Consider the following 11,665-nt stretch of genomic DNA (forward strand, 5'->3'; position numbering starts at 1 on the left):
CATACGAACTCACAGTGGTAATCATGCACTTTCTGTTTTGCGGCTCCCAAACGGTAGGTATGGTGGGGGTAAATTTCATCCACGATCTGGCAGCTCTGGCATCGACTGCCCGTCTTCATGTTCTCCGGTAATCGTGAAAGCTCCTGGGTCTCGTCCACTCGTCCATCCCTACTTACCAGTGATTGCGCACGCAACGGCATCTGTTTTGCGTAACGGTTTAAGTAACTTATATAATATTTTGATCAGTAATTCGCAAGTAATTCAAGAGCGTATCTATTTTAACTTTCCCCCGCTGCTGAGTGAATATTGGGAATAGAAATCAAATTTATATTCTGAACCGTTTCAATAATTTTAGAAAAAATAAGGAATTTAATTCTTATTAAGCCTTTTTGCCCAATTTTGTTGTACCATTTCTGTATGTTTATGTTGGTTTGTAAAATTTGCTTTCAAATTTGCAAACATTTTTCAATTTGATAAGATTAAAGATTTTAAAAAACGTAAATAATCCCGTAAATTCAAGGAATATTTAGAAGAATGGAAGAGATTCAAATCTAATTTTAAACTTAAATTTTTTAGAAATGTAGATTTTCAAAGATTTCAAAAAAAAAAAAACTTTAGAAGCTTTAAGGGAATTCCGAAAGATTTCAAGGATACATCTCTTATCATGCTATTTTAGGCTATAATCACAATTTTGAGGATTTAAAGAGAAAAAGCCAAAAAGTTATTAACTTGACCTCATTCAAAAGACAAAATTCATTTGACAAAAATGATGTAAAATGTTCCTTTGAATGTGGTGGGAAAAGGAATTTTATTAGAAAATGTGTGGAATTTTCTGAACAGAAAACTGCATGAATTTCTGAACTTTCTTATTTTTATTTTTCAAGTGTATTTTAATCTGCTTTACGTTTAGTGAAAAATAATATGCTGAAAAACAATAAGAGAAATATATATTTCTTTAACTTCAACTATAATTTGAAAGGCGACTCCTCATATTATTTTACTAACTAATGGATATATTTTTATAATTTTATTCCTGAAATCTATTCCCTAAGGTCAAACATGGTACACAAATATCGTAAAATTTAAAAAACACGAACTATTTACAGGAATTTTTAAAATAAAAATCAATGTGTATCATCTTCAAATAAATTTTGGCAATATTTATAAAAGCATTATTATTTTTAATTTAAAAAATTAATGTATAGAAAGTACAGTTTTTATTTCAAATTTCACGACGGTTTTTTGTACCATGTATGACCGTCGGCCAGAATCAAGGAAAAATAATCTAAAAATTTGTTAATTAGTAATTAAAATGCTATAAAGACTTACCTTTACCATTTTTTTCTCTTTTTATAATTATGAGATATTTCGTCATAAAATAAATTTTATTGGATTTATTTTACAATTACTTACAATCGATTTCCAATTACAATTATTTTACAATTAAAATAAAATTGTAAATGCTAAATTTTGTAATGTTGAGATAAGTATTTTAAGGCATTAAAGATTTCGTAAAGATTTCATATACAAGAAAATAAGAATTATCAGTTTGTTTATAAATTTATATGTAAATATATTATAAGATTCTTAAGAAAATTAAAAAAAAGAAAAAGATTTATGGATATATCAAATGTGTCAGAAAAGATCCTAGGAGATTTTAAAGATTTTGTTTTTAATTTATAGGATTTTAGAAAATATTACAAAAATTTATTATTTATTTAAAACGTTTTAAATTCTTCAAGATATTGGTAACTCTCTTGAGTTTTTATCGAAAATTAAAAAAATCATTCAAAATGTAGAAAACAATTTCCTTATAATCTTCTAGATTTTCCCAAGCATTTTAAGAAACTTTGTTTATTTTTCTGAAACCTTTCGAGATTCTTTTAAAGCTCCGAAAGTTTATCTTGCGTTTCTAAAACACTTCTGAAGTTTACATTTTTTTGAATTTGATGTGTTTAAAAATCCACTTGAATTTTTTTAAAAGCACATTTTTTAAATAAAAAATTATTTAAAACTTTCACACCATTATTAGAAAAATAATTTTTTTTTCTGTTCTTGTCAGACCTTCCAATCTCTAATCTTTAAAAATTATTCAAATTTTTCCTGATTTTTTTTAATTCTGCAAAATTAAAAAAAAAATGCCTTTAAAGTTTTTCAGGTGTTTTGAGAATATTTGAAATCTTTTGCAATGTTTTTAAATGTTTAAAAATAATCTTTTTAAGTTAATTGTTTGAAATAAAAAATTATGTTAATTATTCCTTTAAAAATCTTTACAAGTTTTAATTATTTTCGAATTGTTTCAAAGTTTTTGAATATCTCTTAAACTTACTCAAATTTGAAAGAATTATGTTCCTTAATTTTTCTAAAGTTAAGTAATGTGGTAAAATTACAACATTTTGTTTGTTTTACGTAATTACTTAATCTGATTAGAAATAATTGAACCTCTTGCGATTAAAAGCTGGGATTCTGCTCCAGAAAAAATGTGCTGAAAGTAAAAAAAAAAAAAATCATTTGAATTTTAATTTTAAAGACTGATAATCGTACGCAATTTCCAGATTCATCTATCTTATTCTTCTACAAGAATTTCTAAGTTTTTCAGTTTTTTAAATCAGTTTATCCTACGTTTCTAACACTCCTCTGAAGCTTAAATTCTTTTTTAATCTCATCAATATGACTCAATATTTATTGAATTTATTCGATTATTTACATTTTTTAAATTTTGTAATGTTATCGAATTAAAAAATGTTGATTTTAAAACCTTCTACACTCTTTTTCGAAATCTTAGGAAATTGTTTGATGTGTTTAAAAATCTCCTTTAATTTTCTTTTAAAGCACATTTTTCAAAATAAAAAATCATTAAAAATTTTCACACGATAGTTAGGAAAATAATCCTTTTTTTCTAATCTTGTCAGGATTTCTAATCTTTAGAAATTATTCAAATTTTTCGTGATTTTTTTTATATTGCAAAATTTAAAAAAATGCCTTTAAACTTTTCCAGATACTTTGACAATTTTTGACGTCTTTTTGAATGGTTTGAAATGCTTTAAAATAATCTCCTAAAATTATTTTTTCGAAATAAAAAATTATTTTAATTATTTCTAGGAACCTAAAGTAATTTTTTTCATTTCCATGAAAACTTACAAAATTGTTGAAAAATCTTTGAAAGTTTTAATTATTTTTGTATCCTTTCAAAATTTCTGAATATCTCTTAAACTTACTCAAAGAACCCCGCACTAAATGTATGGGAAAATGGACAGTTTTAGCGCTATTGGGCATTAAGCGCTCAAGGTCAGTGAATAAAACGAATTATAACAGATTTTGTTACAAAAGCGATGTCAACATAGAAATCACGATTCAGATCGTGGTCTGCCGTATTTTCGCCTACACCGTTGACTCATATAGCGCGCTTCTCAAAACGATCAAACGCTAAGCGCCCAAGATTTTAACTTGACTAATTCATCACTTTTTTAAATTCAGAAATGGTACCCAAAGTAACATTAGTAACTGGTGCGGTACATTCCGATAATTACATTGTACTGTTCTCAAGAGTGCCGAACGCTAAGCGCTCATGATCAGTGAATAGAACGAATTAAAATAGATTTAGTTACAAAAGCGATGTCAACATAGAAATCACGGTTCAGATCGTGGTCTGTCATATTTACGCCTACACCGTTGACTCATATAGCGCGCTTCTCAAAACGATCAAATGCTAAGCGCCCAAGATTTTAACTTGACTAATTAATCACTTCTTTAAAGGCAGAAATGGCGTGTTTCGTATACAGACATCGCTTGTGTCGCGAAAGCTACAAGAATTGGTTCTATTCGCTGATCATGGGCGCTTAGCGTTTGGCTCTCTGGCGAAGGGTACACTGTTATTATCGATGTGCGCACTAGTTACTAATGTTACTTTGGATACCATTTCTGTCTTTAAAAAAGTAATTACTTAGTCAAGTTCAAATCTTAGGCGCTTAGCGTTTGATCGTTTCGAGAAGTGCGCAATATAATTCATTGGTTTGGCTAAACATATTACTGACTACTTTCTGATGCGTGATTCTTATAGTCACATCGCTTTTATTGCTAAAGTTACTAGGATTGGTTTTATTCGCTGATCTTGAGCGCTTAGCGTTCAACTCTCTTGCGAAGGGTAGAATGTTATTATCGGTATGTGCGCACTAGTTACTAATGTTACTTTGGGCACCATTTCTGCTTTAAGGAAGTGATTAATTAGTCAAGTTAAAATCTTGGGCGCTTAGCGTTTGATCGTTTTGAGAAACGTGCTATATGAGTCAACAGTGTAGGCGAAAATATGACAGACCACGATCTGAACCGTGATTTCTATGTTGACATCACTTTTGTAACAAAATCTGCTGTAATTCGTTTTATTCACCGATCTTGATCGCTTAGCGCCGCATAGCGCTAAAACTGTCCATTTTTTTTTTATTTTTTTACGGATATTTCATCCGGTACTTATAACCTTAAAATTTACAAAGTTTCAGCTAAATCCACCGAAAGGCATTTTTCCATACATTTAGTGCGGGGTCCTTTGAAAGTAGATTTTTAAACTAACATATAATTTAAAAAATTATGTAACAAAATTTCTCAAGAACGACTTATAAGAATTATGTTCCTTAATTCAAGATGTGAAAAAATTGACTCATAATCTTCTAAATTTTTCCCAGGAATTTTAAGAAAAATAGTTTTACCTCTTTGAAATCTTTCGGAATTCCTTTAAAGTTTCTAAAGTTTATGTTTGAATTATTTAAAAATCTAAGTTTCTGATAGAATTTAAGTTTAAAATTCAATTTGAATCTCTTCGATTCTTCTTTATATTTCTTGCATTTACTCTGTTTTAATCTATTTATTATAATCTTACAGAATTGAAACATTTTGCTTAAAATCTTCTACAGTCTTCTTTTTAATTTTAGGAAATCCTTTCACATGTTTAAAAATCTTTCTTAATATTCTCATAAAGTACGTTTTTAAAAATAAAAAGTCCTTAAAAATTTTCCTACCAATCTTTAAAAAGTTCTGTTTCTAATCTTGTCGGACCTTCTAAGCCTTTTAATCATTAAAAACTTTTCAAAATTTTCCTGATTTTCTTTGAAGTTCGGCAAAATGAAAAAGATTGCCTTAATATCTTAAGATTCTTTATTAAGAATTTTAAATATAGTTTAAAATGTATTGGAATTTTTCAAAATAAAAAATTATATGAATTATTCGTAGAAACCTCAAAGAGTTTTCTTCATTTTCGTGAATCCTCGCAAAATTCTTTAACAAAATCTTTACAAATTTTAACTATTTTCTAATCGTTTCAAAATTCCTGAATATCTCTTAATCTTACGCAAATTTGAAAGGACATTTTTTAAACCAAAATAAATTTTAAAAAAATTTGCAACAAAATTGCGCAATAAATTGCCTGAACTTTCATTCTCTTAACACCCTGCGAAATTCAATTTACTTCAAAACTCCTCGAAATAGCCAGTCAGCCACCGAAAATGAATCGTGAAGTCGGGCGGGCTCGGGCTCGTGCTCGTGCATTTTCGGCTCTACAGGAGGCTTGACTACGCAACATGTAGCAGAGCCGACTCACCGACATGCTACATTTGAATGCGTCGCTCCCAGATGGGAGAGTGGTGGGGGCCGAAAAATCCCACGTTCTGGAGACACTGTGCCCGGTACTTGCCCTAGCGGACTGAGTGAACGGAAAGGATCCTTTACAGCGTACCCTTATAGTATCCCTTTCGTATTATGCAACAAAAACTTAAAAAACAGCAAGATGGGAATTTAACTTTTTGCAATTCGGATTCTACGTTAAATTTCCCATTAGAATGTCACGGAGTAATTGCAATAGTTCTTTTTCAGCTTTAAAAACTTAAAAAATTATAATACCTATCATTTACATGGGCAATCGGCGGCTTCAGTCATAGCTTCTTTTAGTAGCAGTTGATTCGTCAATCAACAGCCAGCGGATTAGAAGTTCGTTCACACCTCGATTTTCTAAAGTTGGAAAATGTTCCTAATGGCTGGAAGTTTTAAATGTAAAATTTAATAGAAAAAGATAAAATCATTCTTTGTAATGATAAAGCAAAGTATTTGAAATAAATTTGAATTTATAATCGACCAAAAATTATTTACAAAATAATTAAGAACTGGCGTTGCTGTATATTTTATATAGCAGACTTAATCGCAAATTCGGTTTGAGAGGTTCGGGCACGTAGATCAAGTCGTTCCAATACAAACGTTTTATTTTTAAAAATTTTGTCTGTTTTGGCGTATCTCATTTCATTTATGAGATACCTTATATTCGCTCCAATTTTAAACATCCAAAAGAAAAAGTTAGATGTCTAAAATAATCGCAACCCGTAGATTCTGCATTTCTAATCTTCTCATAGATAATTTCAACATTTACAAATGTTAAATATTGATTTTTAATCCCTTTCAGCTGGTCTACTTGGTAGCCTAATCGCATTGGTATAGGGACACCGATTTTCCCTAATACTATAGTATACACTACTGACACGCCTTTTGAAAGACCTCAAAGACTCAGTGATCCCAGATCTGAAACGAGATGTGGTCCAACACTATGACAGGGCTATGTCCGTGTGAATATAGTAGGAGACGATGACTGGGTTGCGCGCGCAACCCATTTCTCCTCTTCTGAATTTGAAAACTCGAAGGTGCACGATTGTCGATCGGAAAACTTCGGCGGTTCTATTTATATCTCTATCCGCTTTGAAATGAAATCAAGAGATTGGGATTTTAATATTTCCAGTTTTCGATGCTGGCGATTTTGCATGAATTGAATACTTCGCGCGCCTCTTTATATGCGCATATTTTGAGGTTACGTTATTTCAAGTATAAAATATAAATTATATAAATATCAATAATATTATACATAAATATATACATATATTAATAACGATAATATTATAATTATGTTATATTATAATAGTCTTATTTATATCTTGATCCGCATTTGAAATAAGTTAAAGAAATTGGCGATTTTAATGATATTTGAATATTTCACACAATTTAAAAATAAAAATATATTTGCAATATCAGAATATTAATACCATGATTAATATTTTTTTGTATATTATATTGTGTTCATATTGTATACTTTATATTGTGTATATTATTGTACATAATGAAAATAAATTATATAATCAAGTATGTGATATTATAATTATATATAGAATAGAATAGAATTTATTGTCTTCATTGTATACTTTTATAAGTTTTTACAATATTCTTTTGCTCTCTTAAATTTCCAAATAAAACGAAGTGGCATATTTTCTCTCTTAGAATTTCTACCTGAACAGATAATTATTAAATCACTAAATCATTACATATTTCTGTGTCTATATTGCAGTTCCTCTTGTCCTTAGGCTATATTACTCCTGTATGTCATTATTTCTTCGATATTAAAATTATATAAATATTAATTAGCTGTAAATGATTGTGCTGGAGTTTCTAAGCGTTTGATTATCTATTAAACCAAAAAAGTTTAAGTAGCCTTCGGGCTTTCGAAATTTTAAAACTTGTTTATGAGAATCATTTGGAATTAAACAATTACAAACTATAGCTTCCTAAAATTTGGTTATATTATACTTTTCCCAGGATTACGTGGGACTACGATTTGTAAGATTTACAATTGCTAGCAATTTTAAAAAGTGTTAATACAAAATTTGGTACTTGTTAGTATTTATATTTTGTAATTGTTTTATTTTAAAAGATTCACATAAATAAATTTTCTAATTTTGAACGGCTATTTAAATTTTTTCAGTGAAATAGATAAATTCAACTTCACACGCTTAAAACTATAGCACATTCATTTACAGCTAATTAATCTTATTATTAGTATTAATATCTGTTGAGATAATATTATTATAATTACAATATCATATATAGGTAATTATATATTATATCAATTCTATTATAATGTACCCTGATTATACCTCTTTTCCAAATTTTCATGTCCTAACTCAAAGTTTTAATTATTTTGTAGAATTCCTTGTCCCAGATCTGAATTATAATTTTTGTTCAAAAAGTCTCTGATCCAATTCAGAAATACATACAATTGCTTTGAAAAATTTCCTGTTCCAATTCAAACTTCAAGGTGGAATTAGAAAATTTAAACTTTTAAATCTGAAAATGATTTATTTGAGGTGGAAATCATTTGAATTTTAAGCTTTTAAAACTGAAGCTTGACAAATTTTTAATTCAGAAATATTTCATTCAAACGCTCAATAATTCATACGTATAAAATAAATACTTTTAACACCTTTTAATTAAAAAATTTTTTTTATCAAATTATATTAAAATACGAAATTAGTAATTTTACATTCTTATAACTATAACATTTTAGAGATTTCTGGTTAAAAAATATAAATTACGTTATTATTTTTAAGGTTAAAAATTATAATACTTCAAAAAAATTTTAGTTCGGAAAATAAAAAATTGAACGATTAAACCAATTTTTTAACTAAAAACTTTTTAAAATAAAAGTTAAATTATTTTTATTTTAAGTTGTTCCAGATTAATGTTTTTACATTGTTGTTTATAGAAAAAATTTTGAGTTTACCCATTGAAAATGTTAGAAATTAACTTACTATCAAAATAATTGAATTTTCAACTAAAAAAAAAACGAAGTTCCAACAAAATAGTTACATTTTCAACCAGAAAGATTAATTTTTTTAACTTAAATTAATTTTACATAAAACATGAATTTTCTCCCAAACCAAATGAAGTTTCAAACCAGAAAGAAAAATTTGCTACAAAACAATTCAATTTTAAGCCCGAACAAATTAATTTAAAAAAAACCTTCGTTTTTAAACAAATAATTATATTTTCAACTAAAGTGATGAATCTTCAACAAAAAAAAAGTTTAAATTTTTAATTAAAAACTGTTGAACTCATCCAAAAAGATATGAATTTTACACGAGAGTTGACTCAGCCAATAAGGATTTTTTTTTTAAATTGTTGAATTTCAAGGTAAAAAAGATGCTTTTTTTCACAAAACAGTGTACACTTTTTTTAAAACGGAATAGTTCAAAAACTTCTGCTTAAAAAATATAAACCAAAGCAACTATTTTCAATGCTTTGAATTGAAGAATAAATAAATTTTTAAATGTTACAAACTGCATCATTTTGATCAATAAAAATGGGTTAATTACAATTATTTTTAAATTGGAAATTTTTTAAATTATAAATTGAATTCTTTTATTTTAAGTCGCTTTATATTATTAATTTTTACATTTTTATTTCTAAATCTAAACTCAAAAGTTTTATTTACGAATTGGCAATCTTGAAAATCGAACTGTCTAACAGAACAGTATAATTTTCATCTAAAATAAACAAACGAAGGTTTAACCAAATGCTTAAGTTTTTAACGAAGGAGATGAATATTCAACTAAAATTATGAATCTTCAACAAAAGAAGGTTTAAATTTTTTATTGAAAACTGTTGAACTCATCCAAATAGACAAAATTTTCACAAAACACTTGAGTTTTCAGTCAATAATTTTTAAGTAAAATGATGAATCTTCAAAAAAAAGATAAGTTTTTTTTATTAAAAACAGTTGAATTCATCCAAAAAAAGGACATTTTTTTACCAAATAGTTGACTTTTTAGTCAAGAAAGAAATTTGTTTAAATTCTTTACATTTAATGCAAATTACACTATGTTCAACGTGAGTTTAATTGCATTAAAAATTATTTCTTAGCATAATTATATATGTTGACACACACCCACACACACACGCGCGCATAATATATCTGGAAATATTAAAATCCCATTCTCTTGATTTTATTTATAAGCGGGTAGATATATAAATAGAACCGCCGAAGTTTTCCGATCGGCAATCGTGCACCTTCGAGTTTTCAAATTCAGAAGAAGAAAAATGTGTTGCGCGCGTAATCCAGTCATCGTCGCCTACTATATTCAGACAGATATAGCCCTGTCATAGTATTGGACCACATCTCGTTTCAGATCTGGGATCACTGCATAGACTAGATTTATTGGGTGAAAATAGGTTTTTAAAATTTTAAATGGACACTTGAAGGGGATCCCAGGTATAGAAAACTAGCGTTACAGGTAGTGCTGAAGAAACAGCACTGAGTACGCACTGACCAGTGGGTTTTCTTCGCCTTTTCAGTGCGTTTTCATCAGCATGTTCTGATGAAGTAAAGCTTGCCACTTTGTGAAAAGAAGAAAAACATAAATTAAAACATTTTAACATGATTTTATAAGAAGCTAAAGTTAAATTGAAAAAGGCTCTGGGAAAACAAAACATGGAGGACATTCAAATTGCCCAGGCTATGGTTGTAGCAGTAAGAGATTTGACGAAAGAATCAGAAGAAAAACGAGAAGAAATCAATAAAACCCAGAAGATAGTAGAGAAAAGACAAAATGATATTTTAGATTATTAGAATAGTTATTTTATTTAATATTATTTAATATTATTAATAAGTTATTTATTTTAATAGAATAGTTATTTTAGTTCGTGATTTTCCTGTTTTCTAGTTCCTATCGTAAATCATTGTGGAATATAAATACAGTATTTCTGTAACCGTTTTGTTTAGCTTGTTATAAATTAAATTACAATTTGTATGACTTGTAAAACTTATTCTGGAAATTGTAACCTTGGTATCCACCCCCAAATTCAGCACTAGAATTTCATCTAATCTTGTCAATGCAAGCCGATCAAAAATATGTGTAATTAAATCGAAACTTTGAAGGTAATAAATGTTTCTATGCTCATAACATGCCTCTTTGTGTGTGAACATTAGTCACTTTTAGTAACTTTTTTGTTAAAAATTAGTCACTTTTTAGTTCAGATTAGTTACTTTTGTCTCTTTTTTTGAAGTACATAAGTCTGTGGCAGCCTTCTACGATGGCAAGATAATACTAACCTTTATGTCGTATTTTCCCTAGCCTAGGAGAAATAGTACGAGATATAGAAAAACTTACGGTTTAACACAGGATATGTTCATATACACGAAGGTTAATTAAAGTTTGTGAGTAAATATAAATTCTTCATGTATCTCGGGTCGCCTAGTACAAGCGTAGCCTTAAAACTTCTTTAAAGATCTTCTCTTTTCCCCTAGTCTACGGCCCTGCCGACGAAAAAGCACTGAAACGGCACTGCCCAGTGCCGTTCCAGTGCTGCTCGTTTAAAAGGATTTATTAGACTGGCAACACGGAATTCCATTTTAAAGCTGCAATTTTGAATATTTTTTCCTTGCTTTTTTGCATACGGTATCTAAATGTTGGTCTATTTTGCTAACAAGCGCCGGTTTATGAAAAAATGATTACATTGTGTTTAATAATAAAAAAAGAGAGAACAATATAGAAAAATTGCAGTGACACTCAGTTTGAATTCTTGCAGCATTATCATCTACCTTCGTGATACTCAAGAGGCCGGCATCCTGGGGCGCGTCGTATGGCACGTCGAATTGCTCGTAAATCATGACCCTTTCATTGCCATGGGATGCAAATAAGTTACAAATACTCAAAGTATCAAAGCATTGATTGGTTCAATTTTAACTAGCAGAATTAGTTTATTCAAATAATTGTGGGTCCGGATGCAATAAGGGCACATAAAATTTTTTCGTGCGAAAACGAAGTCCCCTGGAGGCTTTAGAAAAAATTTTCGAATTTTAATT

General features: G+C 28.6%; 1 protein-coding gene across 10 annotated transcripts in view; it reads left to right on the forward strand.

Moving 5' to 3' along the window:
• Positions 1–11,665, forward strand: part of LOC117167986 (rRNA N6-adenosine-methyltransferase ZCCHC4) — a 223,859-nt gene that overhangs the window by 29,642 nt on the left and 182,552 nt on the right. The gene's annotated exons all lie outside the window — the stretch shown is intronic.

This window comes from Belonocnema kinseyi, chromosome 2 (genome assembly GCF_010883055.1).
Source record: "Belonocnema kinseyi isolate 2016_QV_RU_SX_M_011 chromosome 2, B_treatae_v1, whole genome shotgun sequence".
Classification (NCBI taxonomy): domain Eukaryota; kingdom Metazoa; phylum Arthropoda; class Insecta; order Hymenoptera; family Cynipidae; genus Belonocnema; species Belonocnema kinseyi.